General features: G+C 41.3%; 1 protein-coding gene across 9 annotated transcripts in view; it reads left to right on the top strand.

Annotated features, from left to right (window-relative positions):
- Positions 1-14: 14 nt before the first annotated feature.
- The window catches only part of DNAJB4 (DnaJ heat shock protein family (Hsp40) member B4), a 36,089-nt gene continuing 14,657 nt past the window's right edge, over positions 15-21,446 (top strand). For 3 of the 9 annotated variants that reach the window (XM_074265630.1, XM_074265629.1, XM_074265632.1), the window contains exons 1-2: positions 249-582; positions 10,345-10,531. The gene's annotated coding sequence lies outside the window, so the exon portion shown is untranslated. Of the gene's footprint in view, positions 158-248; positions 583-10,344; positions 10,532-21,446 lie in introns of those variants that run through there. The other 6 variants (XM_074265636.1, XM_074265637.1, XM_074265628.1 and 3 more) reach the window with 5 other exon arrangements.

The following is a 21,446-nucleotide window of genomic DNA, read 5'->3' on the forward strand; positions in this document are numbered from 1 at the left end:
GCGAGACCTGCAGATGACGCCAGAGGAGGATGGCGTTCGGGTCCCGCCTCCGTCGCCTTTCGTTGCTGCTGGCGGCAGGGCGCCCGCCCCCTCCAGCAAGCAAGCTTGGTGAGGCCCAGCGGGGCGACCGTACTCGGTGTCTGGTGAGGAGAGGAAGGTGGGCGGCTGACCGGAGCGGGGAGGGGGCCGCGGCGTGGAGCGGGGTGGGGTGGTCTGGTCGGGGTCGGTGACGGAGCTCGGCGGCTCAGTCAGGCCCGGAGTGCGGAGAGCGGGACGGCCATTCCGAGGGGCGGGGTCGGTGACCGTGACGTCAGCGCGCCAGTGACGCAACAGTCCCAGAGGACGTCATGACGTCGCGGCGGCCGCGGGCGGGAGAGAGAGGCGCGGGCCGCCTCAGGGCTTTCTTTTGCGGCCAGCTGTGGAGGCGTCGGGGAGAGGGCGGGCGCCCGGAGAGATGTCCAGGCGGATGCGGCCCGGGGGCTGCGCAGAACCTCCGAGAGCCGGCCTGGCCGAGCGAGGTCAGCATGGTGGTCAGGAAAGGGAAGCGGCCGTGACGCAGGCGGGGGGCTCTCTCAAGGAGGGGTAAGTTGGAGGGGGAGGGGTGCAGAGCTTCCCCCCCCCCCGCCTCCCGTTCCGCTGGTTTGTCGGGTTTTTGGGGTGTCTGCAGCCCTGGGGGGGGGAGCGAGGACGAGAAGGGGTCAGCCCCTTCTTGGGGACGTTGCGTGTGGGGGAGGGGGAAGTAAGCGGCTCCCTTCTGGCTTGTGGAGGGCGGGGCGGGGAGGACAGCTCCCTCCCCAGGACCGGAGGGGGGCGTGGTGGGCAGGAGACAGCCCCTTCCCTCTCCTCCCCCAGACGGAAGACCCCACCTCCGGGACCTCCCCTGGGGAGCGTGGCGGCGTGGGGGGGACGTGGATAATAAAGCTCCTCTGAGGAAGCCTGCAGTCCAGTGGAGGAAGATGGAGGAATTCCCCGGTTGGGGGTGGGGATCAGACTGCCCTGGTTTGGGGGCAGGAGCGAGAGCGCCGGAGTCGGCCCCCCCCCCCCCCCACTCCTCTTGCTCCTTTGCCCCCTCCCCTCCTCCCCGATCTGGTCCCTCCAGCGGCTCCTCCCTTCCCCTCCTTGCTGGCTCCTCCCATCCGCGGGCCCTGTGGCTCCCTGGGGAGTCTTGCTGTGGCCGGTGCCGCCTCGTCTTCTGTCTGTCTTGTGTGTGTGTCCTTTGCCCGGGGTCCTCCCCCCTCCCGGCGGTCCCGTCTTCTTGCACGCAGCAGGCGCCGAGGACCCGCTGGTTGAGCCCATTTGGTGACTGAAAGGGCCGGGATCTTCCTCATCCTCCGCCAGCCAGAAACAGTGAAAAGAGGAAGCAGCAGGATCCACCTTGCCCGAGGCTCCTGGGGAGTCAGGAAGGGGAGAGACCCGGGGGCTCCACCCCCCAGCCACCGCACCCGCCTGTCTCTTCGGAGGAAGGGGCCGAGCCCCCTGAAGCTGCTGCTGCTTTGGGGCCGCAGCTTTTCCGTCTGGGCCCTCCTGTCTCAGGACTTGTTCGCTTTGTACAGAACTGGAGAGAGTCCAAAAGAAGCTGGGGTTTGTTCGGGGACACATGGTGGCCAGGAGGGGATCCAAGGGAGAGCAGCGGGCCTGAAGAGAGTCGCAGGGTGGCTGCTGGGACACCGCCTCCATCCCTCTGCCCGCAAGTCCAAGGAAGGAAGGTCAAGGCCAAATAGGAGCAGTGACATTGACCTGAAAGTGGGCGGGGAGGGGGGAGGAGCGGCAGGGGCTGACACGAGGGGCGCTAATGGAGACAGGGAATGCCTTTGCGGGCTAAGGCGTGTGGGGAGCCCACCATTTTAGGGGGCCGGAGATCCAGCAGTAGTGCACACTTGGATTTGAGGAGGGGGCAACTTTGAAGGGCATGGCAGTTGGGGTGGGGGAATGGATGGAGAGGAGTCCTGACTGGGTCACCCAGGAAGATGGGCGAGGTAGCAAGGAGGAGGGGGAAGAGAATGGCGGAGGGAAAGCTAAGCTGAGGTTTGAATGGTTGGTGTCCCTGCCGAGGAGTCACTTGGAACTGTAATCATGCATCTCGGGAGAAAAGCTTGGGCTGAGCCATAAGGAAGCCATGGAAAGCTTAAGGATTGGAGAAGAGGGAGGCATCGAGGTGGCATTGGTGGGGCTGAGAGCCCTTTAGCCTTGGCAGAAGGCGGCAGGAGGGGAGGAGTGGTGACCACTTGTGGCAGACATGTGTGGCTATGGATGGACTTGCTTCAGATGAGCTGCCGTGGGGAGTCATTTGAAAAGGTGCTCATGGAGAAATGCAGAATAACAGTCCTAGAGTCCATTCCTACCTTCAGACTGGCTAAAGGGATAGAAAAGCAAACTGAGGGCACAGCCCTTGAGTATGGCAATTGGGAAAGATGTTTAAACCTTTGTTAGGGCTGCACCCCAGAGGTCAAAGAAAAGAGGGAAAAGACCCACGTGCACTAAAACTTGCGCATTGGCCGAACAAATTGGAGACAATAAATATAATAGAACATTGTTACAGTGTAAGAAACGTTAAAAGAGATGGTTTAGGGAAACCTGGGCAGGTATGTATGAGTTGATAGTGAATGGAACCTGGAAAGCGATTTATACAGTTAACATTTGTATACAGAAAGTCTATTTTGAAAATCTTAATTCAGTAACCAACTAACTCCAGAGACCTTATAGTAAAGTCTGCAACCTTCTGACAGAAATGATGAATTTTTAGTACCAAATGAGACTTTTTTTTTTTTTTTTTTTGCATAGCCACTGTGAGAACTTTTTTCGAGGGTTTGGTTTTTGATGGAGAGCATGACTTTTTGGGATGTCAAAGAGAAAAAGAATTGAAAAAGGGCCCTTGAAGCACTTTAAAAAAATGTGCAAAAGACAGTTGAGTTAAATCTAGCAGGGAAAAGAGACAACACAGGACAGCTTTGAAAGTGATGTGTTGAATTACTTATATATTTAATAGGAAAAGCAAGTCATACAGTATAGAGCTGCAGTTTTATATTTCTCTTTTCTGTTCTACTTTGTGGAAAGTTTGTTTTCTTCAAATAAAAAGAAAAATTAACAAAAATTATTGGTTTCTTGTATATGATGCCAGCATTTAGGTGTTATCCAGCTGAAATGAGCAAGATGTTACTCAGCTTAGATGAACATCGCTGAAATGCTAATTTTGACAGTTGTATGCTTGAGAAACAAAGAGCATCTTTTTCTTGATAGTTGGATGCTTTCTTAGAAGTAATGTTTTGTTCCCCTTATAATTACCTTTTGATATTGTGAAATGTTTGCTTCTCCAGACTAAATGTTGTTTACAGAGTATCCGTTTACAAGAAGACTCCCCCACAAATTCTTCTCTGATGTCTCCTTGTGGGGTGAGAGTCATCTAGCACTCCCTGCAGGCTCTTGTCAGTCCCTCTGGGAGTTGAACACAGAGGTCCATCATCAGGAGGCTTTGGTGATGAATAGCCATCCAGGAAGTGAAGAACAGCACCCAGCAGCCGTCGGAGCCAGGGATGGGCCTCCTGTAGTCACAATAGAAGAGGGGTATGCAAAGGGGGCCTGGAAAAGGGCGCTCAATCCCTGTGAGATATGTTTCTGTTCATTCTTTTGGTCCTCTCCTGGGAGAGAAATCCTGTCCCTGATTTATTCTTGGAGTAATTGAATTTGACCAATCTTGGTTTTCTTTCTGTGAATGAAACCAGAAGAGACAGAAGGACTACTACGATACCTCACACTCCTGGAGAGAAAAAGAGCTTGGCTGAATTTTCTTAATGTCCAAAGGCAACAGAGAAAATGTTGGGGGACTTTTGATCATCTTTTATAATGTGATGAGTATTTGAGAAAATAGATCACCATGAAAATAGCTACCATTTACAGATGCCATTCAGAAAACATGGGAAACTCCATGGATTTGCTAAAAACCAAATTAAATTTGTTTATAATTTGGTAATCTGACTTTAGTGCACTGCAAATGACTACGAGGCACAGGTGTGAATAAGTTAGGTCTTGTATCCATATGGAGCTTATGTAGACTATAATGGAGAATGTTAGTGTTAATGAGTATCAAACTGCTTTCTAGTTTTCTTAGTTTTTGCCAGCTATATGGAGTCATTCCAGTAGTTGGGATCCTTTCATTTACTGAACACTGCCCACTGCCCTATGTTCCATTGCTTCTTGATCTTGTGTATCCAATCTGATTGAGCATCCTCCCTCCCTCCAGTTTTTAACAAGTACCAAATGCTTTTGTTGATTACTACTTTGTAGTATGCTTTGAGATCCATTATTGTCAGACCTGTCCTGCATTCCTCTGTTTTCATTTATCTTGAGATTCTTGAACTCCATCTGAATTTTGCTACCATTTTTGGCTTAATTCTATAGTGTGATCCTTTGGCAGTTGGAGACTGCTGTGAAGCTACATCTATCTATTTAGATAGTATTATGTTGGAATAACTTAACAAAGATCAGTGAACATTTTGTAATTATTTAAGAGCTCATTTTGGTAAGGAATGTTTTATAGTTAACATTCATATAAATCTTCAGTCTGGGGTGGACTTCCATGTATTTTATATTAGTTTTGAGTCTGCCTCCTGGGTTTTGTCACTGATAAAAGAGCTGGTAATTTTTTTGCCTTCACTTTATATTTGACTATTTACTGATTACTAATTGGTGAATTTCTAGTATTTGAAAAAATCATCACATTTCCTTCATGTGTTAGTTTTATTTCCTATTTGATAGTAAGACACATGAATGACTCTGTGCATTGGGCATTGGACCTAGAGGCAAGAAGATCTGAGTTCAAATCTTGCCTAAGATGCTTACAAGTTTTTTGACTCTTAGACAAATAATTTAACATCTCCTTTGGTATCTTTATCTATAAATACTGTAAATGATAACAGTATTTACCTCCCAGGCTTGTTGTGAGTGTAAAATGAAATCATATCTATAAAGCACTATGCAAACCTTAAAAGTATTATGTAAATGTCAGCCAGTGTTGTTCTCTCATTTTTATTTTATTGATAGTATTTCTAAAACTGTATTAAATAACAGGAGCAGCCTCTAGGGTTTCTCTGTTAAAGATAATTTTCATTCTTGTTTTTAGATTGATTTCTAGTTTGCCATGTTAAGTAAAAATCCATTCCTTGTTTTTGACATGATTTATATTTTGCCAAAAGTTCTATTGGTATTTTAGTTTTTATTGTTTTTGTAATTAGTGTATAATTTTCATAATGTTGAACCAACCTTATATTTTTGATAGAAGTTGCAAAGATTGTTTTTTTCTTATAACAAACCCTTTTCAGTAGCAAGGAAAGTAGACTATCACCCCTTTTGGAGACTTCACATTCAAGAGGAGCTTCTTGAATAAGCAAATATGACTGAATAATTATAAAGAAAATCAGGTTGGGAAAAGCCTCTGACCTAGGCTAAGTATGTGTAGAAAAGTCTGAACTGGTGCTGAGCACTATTGTGAGAGTGTTAAGGAATCAATAATCATGATGTCTGAAGGTGGGAGAGATATTAAAACATGGGGTGAAATTGAGTCTTAGAAGCACTCCCCCCCCCTTCCCTAAATGACTTGTTCTGAGATGTTTGTTTTCACAATAATGCAATTAATCTACTCACATAAAATGCTCATTATTACAAGGGAACAGACAATGTGAGGGTACACAAAGGCCATTTTGGGAAGGGTATAAGATGTAATTCTGGAAAGGTAGTCTGGAGGTAATATAAATTGTTAGGTTTGTAGTATACATACATACATACACGTATATATATATATATATATGCTGGAAGTACTGTGTAAATTATTAGATTTGTAGTGTGTATATATTTATTTATTTAATATTAGACAGAGGTATTTGATCCAAAATATTGCAGCCTTTTGGGGTGGAAGTGGAGCTAGTGTGGGAAAGTGGGTCTGACATGACCAGACTTGGATGGATCAGAGAAGGAAGACTTGATAAGGGCCTGAAGTAGAGAATGACCACTACCATAAAGGAGAGGAAGAGGGGGATGTAAGAAATGTGAAAATAGAGTGACAAGGTAAGGAAATATTATTCAAGAGATGGACAGCATGGAATTGATTTCTGCCCTGAGATTAAGATCTGTTCACTAGAAGTTTGGTCATGCTCTTGGCAAAAACGGGAAAAGCAGGGTCATTTTGGGCCTGGGTGGGGGGTTGAAGCTAGTAAGTTCTTTATGGAACACACCAAGTTTGAGATAGCCAAGGGAACTCCTGCTTTGAAATGGTCAGTAGGCTCCTGATAGATACCAGTCTAGGAAGTGTGTCTCCTGAAGGGGAGAATGGTTTCCCATGGAAGTCACCTAGAAGTACTCCAGCTGAGGAGAACCAGGATGGAAAACTTAGAAGCTATAGAGCCTTTGGGAGAAGATGTGGGGTAGTGTCAGATGCTTCAGAGAAGTATTAAGATGGGAACTCAAAAGAGACCTTTTAATTTGGCAACTAGAGAGACCATCCTAATTTGGAAAAAAGCAGTTCAAATTGTGGTTGGAAGCCAGATCGCTTTGAGGTGTTGAGAAATTTGTGAATGGAGGAGGAAATTATTGGGGCAATGAGGAACTATAACCTGTTTTTCCTTTAGAGGATCCAATCAACACCAGGGTTTTCTTTTATTTATTTTGGCAAAGGAAAAATATTGCAAATTCTTAAATTGAATCATAACACAGTATTTGTTGTGGGGTAGATGTTAGTATAAGGTTGGTATATATTGAACTCCATCTAAGGTCATGATCAAAGGAATTTTACCCAAGCTAAATAAGTGAAACACCTCTATGCAAATCATTTTAAAGGCAATCTTTCCAGCCATGTGTAAGACTGGATTTCCTAATGCCAATTGCATTACTCTATTCATTATACCACCTAGCTCCTAGGTTCAGTGTTATAAGATTATGGACAATCTTTCCAGCCATATGTGAGACTGGATTTCCTAACCTTAATTGCACTACTCTATTCATCATACCACCTAGCTCCTAGGTTCAGTATTGTAAGATTATGGATTCTTGAAAGATATATTCAAGAAGGGTTCCAAGTCCCCCTGTAACTACTTTCTCCATGGCAGGATCAGTTTTCATTGATATTTGATCTAAAGGTAGAATGTGTGTTCAAATGCAAATTTATTGCTTTGATGGATTGAAGGAAGCTAGTACTAATTATATTCATATTTAGGTTAGAAAAGAAATAGCAAATGAGTCAAAGTAGATAGTTTCACCCAAAGGAGGAATATCCTCTCAGGTGCTACTCAGAAGAATCCACTCGTAGATGCTTAATGGTTTTTATTTTAATAAAATACTAGATAATAGTGGTTAACTAATAAGACAATCAAATGAGTTAATAAAAAGTGCTTTGCAAATCTTAAGGCCTTGTGGTGTGTTAATAAGGTTAGTCTTCTTGAAAGACTAAGTACATATGCAGCATTGCTAGGGAGCTATACCCATCTGGGCACTTGGGCAGAGAGGTTGGGTTCCCTAGGGGGATTTGACTACTCTCACTGCTCTCCCGGTAAGCCTCGTTTCAGGATTGTAGCTCCTGAGTCCTCACTAGTATACTCTGCATAGCAATCAGTTATTTTAACTGAACTTTTAGAAAAGGGATTTACTGGGAAACTATTGAAAGAATCATTCATTCAAAATATGTCTCACAAACTGATTTATACTACTCTTCCCTTATTCACCCAAGGTCCCAGAGGAGAGTGGGCTCCAAGGACAAAGGTCTTGAAGCTGCCATATAGAGAAGGTCACTTTCTCTTTGTGCCATCTGGCACAGTTCCTTCTGTGCCCCTCGAAGCTCTCTTCTCCCTACTCCGGTGTCCTTCCCCTGCTGTTGTAAAGTAAGATCAGGAAAGAATAAGGACAAAGAGATGAGGCAGCCGCTGCCCGGGGGCAAATGGACAGCTGGACAGGGCTAGGTCAGAGTTGTTGGTCTCATTCAAAACCCCAAAGGAAAAAGCGGAAAAAAGGGCAAGCCATTTAGCAGCCCTGAGTCAGGTTCTGTGTGCTACAATAGTTTCTACTTGCTGGTCAGGACAGAGGAACCAGACCAAAAGGGTAGGACCTATCTATCTGTTGTCTCCAAAGAATTTACCTCTGTATCCTGCCTTGGCTACCCAGGTGTCATTTGAGTGGTCTTAAAGATATTTTCTAATATTGATTGTGTCAAATGTACATAGATCTGTGCTCATTAAGACTAAATGTTGCTCCTTTTTAATGAACTTGTTGGATTTCTTTTCTTTCATATTTTGTTAGCAAGGCTGTACATTTATTTCATGAGCGAGAGAGACTGAAAACATGTAGAAAAGCTAACCAACATAAATTAAATCCCTTTTTGGTGAAGTGGGGGAAAAAACTACTTTAAGTTGCATTTCCTTATAAATAAGACATAACTTTTTTAAATTTTATTTTTTAAAATTTTTAAAATTAATTTTATAATTATAACATTTTTAACATTATCCCTTGTACTCCCTTCTGTTTTGAATTTTCTCCTACTTCCCTCCACTCTCTCCCCTAGATGGCAGGCATTCCCATACATATTAAATATCTTACAGTATATGCTTGGTACAATATATATGTGCAGAACCACATTTTGTTTTTGTTGTTGCAAAGGAAGAATTGGATTTGGAAGGTAAAAAATAATCTGGGGAGAAAAACAAAAAAAAATGCTAAGTTTACACATTTCCCAGTGTTCCTTTTCTGGGTGTAGCTGATTCTGTCCATCCTTGATCAATTGGAATTGAATTAGCTCTTCTCTATGTTGAAGATATCCACTTCCATCAGAATACATCATAAGACATAATTTAGAAAATAAGTGATTGCTAAATACTCAGGTAGGATTGTAGTCTCATTCATTTGAATATTCTGCCCAACAGCTCTGGTCCCTGGGTGTTTTTGCCTGACTGTACATCCTTTGGGGCTCTTGAGACTCTATGAAGCCTTTAGGGCAGGGCCTGGCTGAAACTTGTCATTACTAATTGAATGTTTATTTTCAGTTCCATATTTTCTCCCTCTCTTTAGTCCCTCCCTCACCATTGAGAAAACGGGAAATACAATACCCATTATACATGTGAACTCAAGCAAAACATTTTCGTATTAGCCATGTTTGAAAAATAAGAAATGAAGGGAGAAATTATACTTAAATCTGAACTCCATCAGTTTTTTTTTTTAAGATAGCTTTTTGTTTTTCAAAATACATGCAAATATAACTTTCTGCATTCACCCTTGCAAAACATTGTGTTTGAAAGTTTTCTCCCTCCTTTCCCCCATTCTCCCCACCCCTGATAACAAGTAATCCAATATAAGTTAAAACATGCAGTTTTTCTAAACATATTTCTACGTTTAACATGCTGCCCAAGAAAAATCAGATCAAAAGAAAAGGGAAAAACCAAGCAAACAAACAAAAAAAAAAAAGTTGAAAATAAATATGTTGTGATCCCACATTCAGTCCCCATAGCCCTCTCTGGATGCAGATAGCTTAATTGGCTTAAATCCTCCCATTTTTTTGAAAACAGCCAAGTTCATTAGAGTAAATCATCACAATCTTGTTGCTGTGTAAGTTCTCTTGGTTCTGTTGACTTAGCATCAGTTCATGGTAAGTCTCTCCAGGCCTCTCTGAAATCATCCTGCTCATCGTTTCTTATAGAATGATTTTCCACGACATTCATATCCCATACCTTTATTCAGTCATTCTCCAACTGAAGGCCAACCACTCAATTTCCAGTTCTTTGCTATGAACTTTTTTTTTTTGGCACATGTGGGTCCCTTTCCCTCCTTTAAAATCTCTTTGGGATATAAGCCCAGTAGTAACATTGCTGGACCAAAGGGCATGCGCAGTTTGCTATCTCTTTGACATAGTTCCAAATTGCTCTACAGAATGGTTGGATCAATTTACAACTCTACCAACAATGTATTAGTGTCCCAATTTTCCTCCTGACATTTATCATCTTTTCCCATCAGTGAATAGTTGATCTTGAGGTAAATAACATTTTATATCATGAGTCCTTTGGAGTTGTGCTGAATCATTGTATTGATCAAAGTTCACACCTAACTTTCATGGTTGATTGTTTTTACATTATTGCTATTAGTGAATAGATTGTTCTAGTTCTCACTACACTTTGTATCATTTTGTTTAGGTCTTCCCAGATTTCTTTGAAACCATCCCCTTCATTTCTTACAGCAAAATAGTATCATGTTACTATACCATAATTAGTTTAGCATTCCCTAATTGATGGGTTTCCCTTCAGTTTCCATTAGTAATTGAATGTTAAGCCTCTAGAGGTACCCTAGATGTCCTCTATCCTAATCTTTGATTTTCTATAGGAGCAACTGAATCCCAGAGAGGTTGATGACTTACCTAGTTACTCAGCCAGCTATATTCATTGAGCCAAGAGGAAAAGCTATTCATTGATCCAAGATGAAAATTCAGTTCTTCTGATGTCCTCGTCTGTATTCTTTCCATGGTGTCACTGAATTGGTTGCATCAAATCATAGTACATATGAAATGAAGGTATTCTATTATTCTCAGTTTGTTTCCCTGTTTCTTAGGGGTATAGTGGGGGAGAATTTAACCAAAAAATCTTTATAGTGATTCAGAAGCAAATGTTGATTTTTCATATAACATTAATAATCCTTAATTGTGAACATCTTATTTTAATTCTAAATCTTTCTTTTAGAGAAAGATTATTAAGAGATGAATCTTAATTTTTCTTCTTTCCCATAAAAACAAACATAATGGGTCTGAAAGTATCTAAAATTACATTCAAATAAAGTTTTTCCCCCCTGAAATAGGACTCTTCTCTGTTTTGACATTATATTTATAGTAGTGATCTCTTTGGAATTTGCCTCCTGGTTTCATTTGCTCTTGTCTGTCACTTCATCAAATCCTATTCTAATTTCTTTCTTTCTTTTTTTTTTTTTTTCCTACACATTTGGAGGAGTTATTCAAAGTTTTTAAAAATATTTTGCTTGAAATTTTATTTTTAGGTAAGTTAAAACATTTGAAATACCTGTACCATAGGTCTTAGTGATCTCTAGTCCAGGCCTCATTTCTTGCCAGAATCTTATTAATGCTATATCTTAGTATAGAAAATAATTATTTTAAAATAATAGTATAGAACTTAATTCTTTGAGTACATCTGTTACATGAGATACTATGCTAGGTGCTGTAAGAAAGTATATGCAAAAGTGGTTTAAGAAATATTTTCTCTTCAAGGGAAAGAGAGGGAAAGACAATTATAAAGTAAACAAAGGCAAAAAAAAAATTAAGTGTTCTGAGAATTAAGAACTGTGGAGATGGATTTGGATTGTTGCTGTGAAACATGGGGCTAGACAAGATTGTGTTTCGAGGCAGAAAACCGTTTGGACCATAGTGTGGAAACAGGAGGGTGGGGGGGGCGTGCTCAAAGAAAAGTGAGCGATCTTAGTTGTCCAAAATTCAAGATGGAATGTGCCCCCAGAAATGTGCTTCTGGATAGCTTGGTGATGGGACCCTGTTTAGCCGAGGCATCTCTGGGTTTGCTTCATTCAGCCAGTGGGACCTGAAAGGAGTGTACTCCTGAAGAGCACATGACTTCTTACCAAGACCTCCTGCTGGTTTCCCATCATTGTCAGAGAAGTTGCTGATATTGCTGCTTCTTAGAAGGCTTTTGTTGTGGAGTCATTTTCCAGTTGTGTCCCCATACAGGAGGGGTTGGCCCTTTCCTTCTCCAGATCATTTTGCTGATGAGGAAACTGAGTCAGGGAGGGGGAAGTGACTGGCCCAGGTCACCCAGCTAAGAAGTGTCTGTGGCCGAATTTTCAGTTTTATTAACTATGAATGACCTTTTGAAAATTCTTATCATTACTGTGTGACCATGGATAGGTCATTTAACTTTTCTCAGCCCCAGTTTCCTCTTGGAGGAAATGGAGATGAGAATAGTACATCTCACAGATTTCTGTGGTGCTAAGTGCCAGGTAAAAGTTTTTATTTCAGTTTCATTGTGACTAAAAACAAGAATGATTGTCTCCTCTCTTAAATTTTATTTAAAGGAGTTAATTGAGGAAACATTCCAGAAGTGGGTCGATTCTTAGCAACACTGGAATAAATAATGGCCATCTCCCAGGGGCAGGTTCTGGCTCTTGATTTGTAGTCCTTATCTAACCATTCATTGGCCTCTCTGTTTCCTTCTCTGGTTTCTTAGTCTTCTGATTGCAGGAATTGTAGTTTTGTCAGTGACACTGCCTTCACTTGAGGCCCATTGTGAGCCCTCTCTGAAATTCCACAGATGGTCTTTGAGAATTTCCGAGCTTGCTGACCACCACAGCTAATGCTTATGTTGTGTCTCCAATGGGCCACTGCTGGGTTAATAAGTGCTTGACAAATAGATTTCATTCAGTTTTCCCAAGGAGGTAGGAGATATTAGGATCCCCATTTTATGATGGGGAAAACTGAGGCAGACAAAAGGGGGATGACTTGTGGTCATTCAGCTAATACTTCTCTGAGGCTAGATTCAAACTCGGGTCATCTGGACTTCAGATGCCAAGATCCAGCTACTGTGTGTCTCCAGCTGTTAAAGAAACATTTTGAAGTTAACTAGGATGGTTCATGGGCAGCAAACATATTAAAGCTTTGCAGTTTGGAGGCACCTTAGGCATAGCCTTTGAGCATCTAGAAGTCATCTGGTATTGTGACTTTAACCTTCAACGCTTATTGCCCCTCATTTTGTGTGTGTCTGTCCTCTCTCAGATCATAAGCCCTTAAGAACTTGCCCTATAGTCTGTGTCATAGGCTTCCTTCCACTTTGCCCATAGGCTTTTGCACATAGTAGACCCTCAGAAGTTTAAAAAAAATTTTCCATAATATGGATTAGATATTATAGCTAATTTTTCAGATAGTCAGACCCTAAAGTATAACAGATTATTCTGAATCTAAATATCCCAGATAACTTGATAATTTATTCTGTGTTTAAAAAAATTAAACATCTTAATAGTGATAACAATGGTCCCAAGTGGAAAAATAACTGGCCATTTTAGTGTCAGGACTTAATAAATACTAGTTGAACTGAACAGTTATATTGAGGCTACTTATTAAAGTGAGCAGCATTTGAATGTTGTCTCTAAAGAACATTGAAGAGCCACATTCTTGACTGTAAATGATGGGACTCAGAGATCATAATGAATTGTTTATTCAGAAGTTTTGTTGATGTAATTGGCCAGTTGATTTTTTGATAGACTTATGCCATTCTGTACATTGTCTATTGCAAAGTGTTGCTTCAGAATGAAAGCTAATCATTCAAATTCAAGAGAAAACACTTGAAAAAATTTTAAAAACCAGGGGGGAACTGCCCAAAAAATTATGCTGAGCTAAGCAGTATATTTATACCTCAACTCAAAAGATCTCCATCATTCAGAGGCAGAATGAAAGCTAATCATTCAAATTCAAGAGAAAACACTTGAAATTTTTTAAAAACCAGTGGGGAACTGCCCAAAAAATTATGCTGAGCTAAGCAGTATATTTATACTTCAACTCAAAAAGTCTGCATCGTTCAGAGGTCAGAGTATGCTTCTCATGGTTGTCTTGCTAATTTGAGGTAGCCTCTCCCCTTTTCCATTCTTGGTTCTCACTTATGCTTGGACAGTGAAACAGCTGTTTGTACATTTGGGGAGCTCAGTTAGTGGTGCTTCCTTATTGGGAATCGGGTAATAGACAAGACCTTCATGTAGGCATCCTAGCCCAAATGACTCCTAGTCCTAGCAAGTGATGGGCTGGAGTTGGAAAAGAAGGGAAAGAAAATGTGATGAGGCAAGGAAAAGGAAATTACTTTTGTCCTCTCTTCCCTAGGTCAGGTTTTACTTAAAACAGAATACAAGATTTTGTAGGGGTGGGATGGGTATGAATGAAGGCCTCAGAAATCCTTCCCTACTCTGCCTACTCCCCACTGCTCCTTTTACTAATTGTTGGTCCACAGGGGCACCTTTGGGAATTTCTTTAGAATTCATTGTTTTGTTAGAATAGGCATCTATTTTTGAGCATCATCTGGCTTACTTGAAACCCAACCAGACTGTAATGATCAGCAAGTGTGTGAATGCTGAAGGATGTAGATTGTGAAGGCCCTGGAAGTTCAGAGGAGAACAGATGAGTGAATGTCAGGGTCTGGTGGCTTAGACTAAGGAGGAGGTGACTCTTAAATCGTTCGCTGTAGCCCAGACCTCTCTTCTGAGTTGCAGACTCACATTTCCAGCTGATGCCATCGAGTCAACATGTCCAAAGCTAAGATTATGTTCTCAGAACCTGCTCATCCTTTGATCTTTCAGGTTTCTGTCAGGGGAGGAGAGGGCTGGTCTGGCAGGAGTCGAGCCTCTTTTTCCTTCAGGTGTGCAGAGTGCTTGATATCTGTGCATATGCATCCGTGTACATGTTTGCCCATGTCTGAATAAACACTCTTATATACACACATTTACACAAACAAGGGAATTATGCATGTGTAAAAACTACTCTCATTAGATCTTCCCCAAAACCTTGTCTGCTAGGTGCCCCAGGCATTGTCCCCATTACAGATGAGGAAACACCCAGTTGGAGATATGATGACTTGCCATTGGCCACTGTTTCAGATCACTCCTGACTCCATGTCCATGTCTAGTATTTATTCATTGAAGCAATCCTCCAAGCATTTATTAAATGCATGATATGTGCTGGAAGCTGTGCTAGGTGAAGGAGAGACAAAGTTCAAGTCGCCCCATCTCTGCTTTTGAGGGGTTTACACTCTGTTAAGGAAACGTGTCTGCATAGAAGTAGATACAAACCACAAAAGTTGATGCTATGTGATTTAGGGGGAGGCCTTAGGGATTGGGGACTAGAAAAGTCTTCATGTGAGAAATGGTGCTTGAGCTGAGCTTTGAAGTATATGAGGAAGGGGAGAGGACTTTCCAGGGACATATGTACTGTATTGGATTCGAGGTATTGTGAAGAGTCCCTGGGAATGATGTGGTCGGCCCTGTGCCTTAGGCACATCGTTGGCAGCCATGTGGAGGGGAGGAGGCAAGGACACCAAGTGGAAGACTTACTGGTCAGGAGAGAGATTATGAAGCAGCATGTGAGAGAGAGAAAGAAAAAGAGAAAGATGGATGAGAGAACTGTTTTGGAGATAGGATGGGATGTTAAAGTAGAGGGTAGGGCCGTGAAGGGTCAGGGAGGGTTCCTAAAGATGCAAATTTGAATGACTGGTGGGCTGGGAGTGTCCTTAGCAGAAATGGGAACAAATTCTGTTTTGGAATGATGTCTTTTAAAAACTTACACAACTAAGTAAAATAAATCCAAAAAATGCAGCAGTTTGGAAAATTGGATGATTTATGGCTTAGACTTAAGTGGAACCCCTTAACTGCCTGACATTTTGAGTTTTCTTCAGTGAGACAGTTTGCATCCCACTATGTACCTGGTTTGAACCCTTTCTTAAACTGGTCATCAGCTGTTTTCATATTCTCTTGGGATAATGTGGCTATAGAAGTATGTGGCCCAGCACAGCCATCTTTTAAATTTTTAAAAATTTAATAGCTATTTATTTTTAAAATACATGCAAAGATAGTTTTTAATATTCATCCCTGCAAAACCTTGTGTTCCAAAGTTTTCTCCCTCCCCTGGATAGCAAATAACCCAATATAGGTTAAATTTGGAATTCTTCTAAATATATTTCCACATTTATTATGCTGCACCAGAAAAATCATATTGAAAAGAAATGAGGGTGGGGCAGCTAGGTGACGCAGTGGATAGAGCACCAGCCTTGAATTCGGGAGGACCCGAGTTCAAATCTGGTCTCAGACACTTAACACTTCCTAGCTGTGTGACCCTGGGCAAGTCACTTAACCCCAGCCTCAAAAAAGAAAAGAAATGAGGGGAAAAAAGCAAATGAAGCACAACAAAGATGAAAATACTTACTGTGATCTACATTCAGTCTCTCTAGTTCTCTCTAGATGCAGATGGCTCTCTCCATCCCAAATCTATTGGAACTGGCCAGAATTACCTCATAGTTGGAAAGAGCCAAGTGCAAGAGAGTTGAACATCACATAATCTTGTTACTGGCGAGTATGAGATTCTCTTGGTTCTGCTCCTGCTTGCTTTTGTATTAGTTTATGTGTTTCCTCATGTGTGTTCAGCATCAGCTTGTGCAGGTCTTTCCAGGCCTCTCTGAAATCACCCAGCAGCTATCTTTTCTGGCCATATATTTCATCAGCTATGTCCTTGTAGTCTTCCCAGGTCCATACATGTGTCTTTACTTATTGACCTTCCAGTACTCCTTGACGATCATCCTGAGCAAGGTCAGTCCCCAATAGATCGGTAGGTCAGCTTTGTAGGGTGTCCATTCAGCTACTTGTGATGTTCGGGACAAGGGGCATTCTTCCTCCTTGTGCTAAGGCCAGCCTCTCTGAGGACTCAGGAGAGGGTAATGGGACTTGATATTGTGTCTCTCAAGAATCTCCCCATCTATAACAAATGCCTCTGTAAACTGGACCTCTTCCTTAAATCTGGTGAAATGACCAATTTTCAAGCCTTCCCAAATATTTATGATCAGAGAGTCACAAGTGTTTTCTCTAGTCAGATCTTTCAAGGGATTCCACATGAACTGCAACTGTTAGCCTTACAGTGTTTGGAAGGAGGGTTGCAAGTGCTTATCACTGAAATATAAGATGATCGAATATCCTGTGAAATGATACCTGCTTAGCTTTTGACTGTAAGAGAGTCAACCCTGCCAATTCCTCTGCTTGTTTCTCCCAAGGAGAACTTGTGGGCCATCCTCTTACTTACCTGTTCCCTCTTTCTGCACTAGTATTGACTGGTTTTATGATTTCAAGATTGATATTTTTCTCAATCTAATGATTGATCTTTAACTCACATGATATACAGGGTTAAGGTAGGCCATTTTGTGTCTGTCTTTGCTTGGCCATTCACCTCCACGCGGCCCACCTTAAGCTTGTATATACCTCCCTGTTCCCAGTTGGATTAGTCCTCAGAAAGCAGACACCTCGAATGTGTGAGCGTTCAGTGCCCCTGTCCTTCGGGCAGAGACTCCGATAGCATTTCCAGAATGCTACCTAACACATGGCTAACTTATTTGATCCTTAAAACAACCCAGGGTGGTAGGGGCATCTATTATCTCCATTCTACAGGTGGGGAGACTGACTCATTTGTGGAAGGAGTCAGACTTGGAGTTCTCCACTTCTTCCTTCTCCACTTTGAACATGGGTAAAGGACTTGAGAAAGGATATTCCCTGGCTGTGTAATCCTGGGGGGGGGGTCATCTTTTATCTATTCTGAAATGGGGATCATAGTAGCATCTACCTCTCAGGATTGTTGTTGATCCTTCAGCCAGATGAATACTAGCTATTTTGTTTTTTAAAATAATTTCACTTGTACTTAGATTTTCTGCAGTATCCCTTCTGTCCTCCAAACTTCTTAACTGTGGATGTCTGTAGGTTCTGCTCTGGGTCTTCATCTGTTTTCATTCTATATCCTCTTGATATCCCATCTGTGAGTTAGTTATATCCAGATTGGGGCTTTTTCCTGTGTTAGAAACTGAGCCCTGAATCACCATGATTGGTTGAAAAATTCCATGTAGATGCTCTGCAGGCATTGCTCCTTATATCTTGGTCCCAAATCCATCTATCCTTCATATTTTTCCTTTTCTCTTGAGAGTATCATCATTCTACCATGTAGTTACACTGGATTTTTTATTCTTTTTCATCCTTACAAGTTACCAAGTCCTGAAACAGCTTCCTCATTGCTTGGTACATAAGAAGTGTTTCTAATAAATGCTGGTTGACTGACTGGTCCATCTTTTTTCCTTGCTGCTGCTGTCCTTATTTCATACAGTTGCTAAATTGTTCCAGAAAAAGAACTGATCATATCCCCCTTTCTCTACATGTAGCAATCTTCCATGAATTATTAGGATCCTTGGCAAAGACCAAAATCCTGAAATTGGAAATTTAAGCCTATTTGTGATGCTGGATTCTTCCTGCTTTTCCTGCCCTATTTCCTTCTTCCATTCTACTTCTAGTCACACTGGTTTCTGAACTGTTACTTGTACTGTTTATTGTTCTTCATCTTCAGCTCACCATCTTGTTTCCATGCTTTTGCACCAGGAACCCCTCATAGCTGGAATTGCCTCCCTCCTCTCCTCTGTATCATCCAGGAGCCAGTCTGGCTTTCTACCTCCCCATCCTGTGACTGCCCCTTCTTTGACAATGATTTTTTTTTTTAATCAAGTTTTTAGAACTGCCACCTATGTGCTAAGGCCCTGGGGATACAAAGAAAGGCCAACTGATTTGTATTTACTTCTCTGGTGTACCCTCCTCACTTCCAGAAAACTATAAACTCTCCTGGAAGGCAGGAAAGATTTCATCTGTCTTTGCAGTATAGTACCCTGTATGTAGTCTTTGCTTAATGCGAGTTTGATCGAAGCATAGCATCAAGTGGTACACACAACATAAATATAAAAGTGTTAGCTCATTTTTGCTCAGGTTTCCTGGAAACAAATGAGTAAGATGCCATTTACAGGAAGAATTTGTACAAGAATAAAATAGTTATCATCACTCTCTGAAAGTGCTATGGAACTGCATCCTTGGCAACCACTGAAATATAATATCCAACCCCAGTTGCCAAGTGAAGAACACCTGAACAAGAAGCCCACCAAGGCCAAGAAGGTATGTGAATTTTCTCTGTGGCCCTTCTGAAAGGGCTATCCCAGCCATCTTATTAGGCACATTCTTTAGATAGGAACCTTGATTAACTCATGGGTTCATACTTTTTGGTTAGGCCTCTAGGCCTTCCTAAGGCAGCCCTAATCCCCTGGAGCTTCTCTCCTACTCACTGCCCAGGGTTCCCAAAGTTCTTCAATTCTCATAACCCCTTCATCCATTGCATACCTAATTCTGGATGATCCCTAGTTTATCAAAGGTCTCAGTAAACTTCAGTCAGGGCCCAATACTGGAGATTTTTTTTTTTTTTTTTAATTAGGGCAGATACCAAAAGGACTGTCACCTTCCTGTGCTTGGGAGTTGGAACTCTGCCATTGAAGCTTAGACACTTAAACGACCTATAGGGAAGTTTCAGGTCACTAAGATCCTTTGGTTTTTTTTTTAGTCAAAACTGCTCATTAGCCATTCTTCCCCCAACTTATAGTTGCAAATTGAATTTTTGAAACCTTAGAGTGAGACATTACTTTTATTCCTGTTGAATTTCATCTTATTAGATTCAGCCCAAGAACCCCAATCTCTTTTGCAGCTTCGTCCCCTCCAAATTGCCATTGAATACTTTTTATTCCTAATGTGTATTATTTCAAAAAAAATTTAAAGAGATAATAACATGAACTGTCTGCTATTTCTTCCTTTTAAAATAAAAATTGAGCAGTGTCTTTACTGAGTCTGTGTCCCCAAGAGATCATAAAAAGGGAAAGGCCACCTCTTTTTGTAGTGGCAGGAAACTGGAAACTGAGTGGATGTCCATCAGTTGGGAAATGGCTGAATAAGTTATACAAATGTAATGAAATATTATTGTTCCATAAGAAATGATGAACAGGCTGATTTCAGAAAGGCCTGGAAAGACTTACATGAACTGATGCTAAGTGAAGTGAGCAGAACCAAGAGAACATTGTACACAGCAATAAAAAGGTACTATGATGATCAGCTGATCATCATGTCAGATGATGGATTTCAGACCAATTCCAATAGACTTGTGGAGAGAGCCATCTGCATCCAGAGAGAAGAGGAGAGGGGGACTGGATATGAATCACAACATAGTATTTTCACTTTTGTTGTTGTTTGCTTGTTTTTTTCTTTCTCTTTTTTTCATTTTTGATCTAGTTTTTCTTGCACAGCATTACAAATGGAAATGTGTTTAAAAGAATTGCAGATGTGTAACCTATATTGGGTTACTTGCTGTCTAAGGGAGGAGGAAATGAAGAGGGAGGGAAGACGATTTGGAGCACAAGGTTTTGCAGGGGTGAATATTGATAACTGTCTTGACATGTATTTTGGGGAAAAACAAAAACCTATTATAGAAAATAAAAATCGGGGCAGCTAGGTGGTGAAGTGGATAGAGCACCAGCCCTGAATTCAGGAGGACCCGAGTTCAAATGTGGTCTCAGACACTTAACACTTCCTAGCTGTGTGACCCTGAGCAAGTCACTTAATCCCAGCCTCAGAAAAAGGGAGAAAAAAAAAAAAAAAAAGAAAAATTGGAAGTTTTGCCAAAACATCATAGCTATCATTTACATAGTGCTTTGATGTTTACAAAACACTTTTGTGTTTGATCCAAGGATCTCATTAGGGAGGTCAAAAACAAAAATGTCCCATATCCAGCAAATGGGCCATTGACTAATGGCCAAGCAAATTGTATGGCACTGATTTAGTTGCATATTAATGTGCCATGAGAAATGATGACTATGAAGAATTTAGAGAGCCATGAGAAAGCACACAAACTAATACAAAAGCAAGCAGGAGCAGAAAAACCACATACATGCACACACATGTATAAACATGGACTACAATAATGCAAAGGGAAGAAATAAAAAGTAGTTTAAACTTAAACATATATGTAGACTTACATTGTTAGTTTTTCAATGATTATAATTGAAGGAAATTTCTAGGATAAGTCAACTGTTCAATTGAAAAAAAAAAATATATATATGTATATATATATTTTTTTTGAGAGCAAACTTCCTAATGCAGATGTTAAGTATTCATATATTTTATGTTTATCACTTATTGTGTACAAGCTACTTTACTAAGCTTTGAGGTAAATAAATCAGACCTGATTGCAGCCTTAAAGGAATGTAAACTGTAATGGGGGAAATGAGACCTATAATTATAAAAAGGATGTTGGGAAAAGGTACTGGGAAATAACTTCTGCCTGAAAAGGCCAGGGAAAGGTGTCATCTGAGATGGGCCTTGAAGTGAGAAAAGAATTGCAGTAGTATCTATTAAGATAAACAATTCTAGGAGGACATAATGATGGGAGCAAAGTCTCAGAGTTGGGAAACTATGAGAAGTATTTGTGAGGGTAATAAAGTGCAGGAGGAAAGCAAGCTGAAAAAGGCATTGGAGACCAGGGTGAAGAAGCCTGAGAATTCCTAGGTGAAAGGATTTTGGATTATTTGGGAGCTATTGGGAAACTATTCAAGATTTTTAAACAGTGGAGTGGTGTACTTTAATCTCTTCATCTGGTTGCAGATTAAAGGAAAGAGAAGCTAATAACATGAATTGATTAGGTAGGGGAGAGCATTTTTTAATTGCCCTTCTTGTATCTAGATCTTATTGATCCTCACAATAACTGTGAGGTTGGAGTAGTAATAATAAAAAATAAACATTTACATAAAATTTGCTATTTGCCACACACTAGACTAAACATTTTACAATTATAATCTCATTTGATCTGCCTAATAGGGAGATTATTG

Source organism: Sminthopsis crassicaudata, chromosome 4 (assembly GCF_048593235.1).
Source record: "Sminthopsis crassicaudata isolate SCR6 chromosome 4, ASM4859323v1, whole genome shotgun sequence".
Classification (NCBI taxonomy): Eukaryota; Metazoa; Chordata; class Mammalia; order Dasyuromorphia; family Dasyuridae; genus Sminthopsis; species Sminthopsis crassicaudata.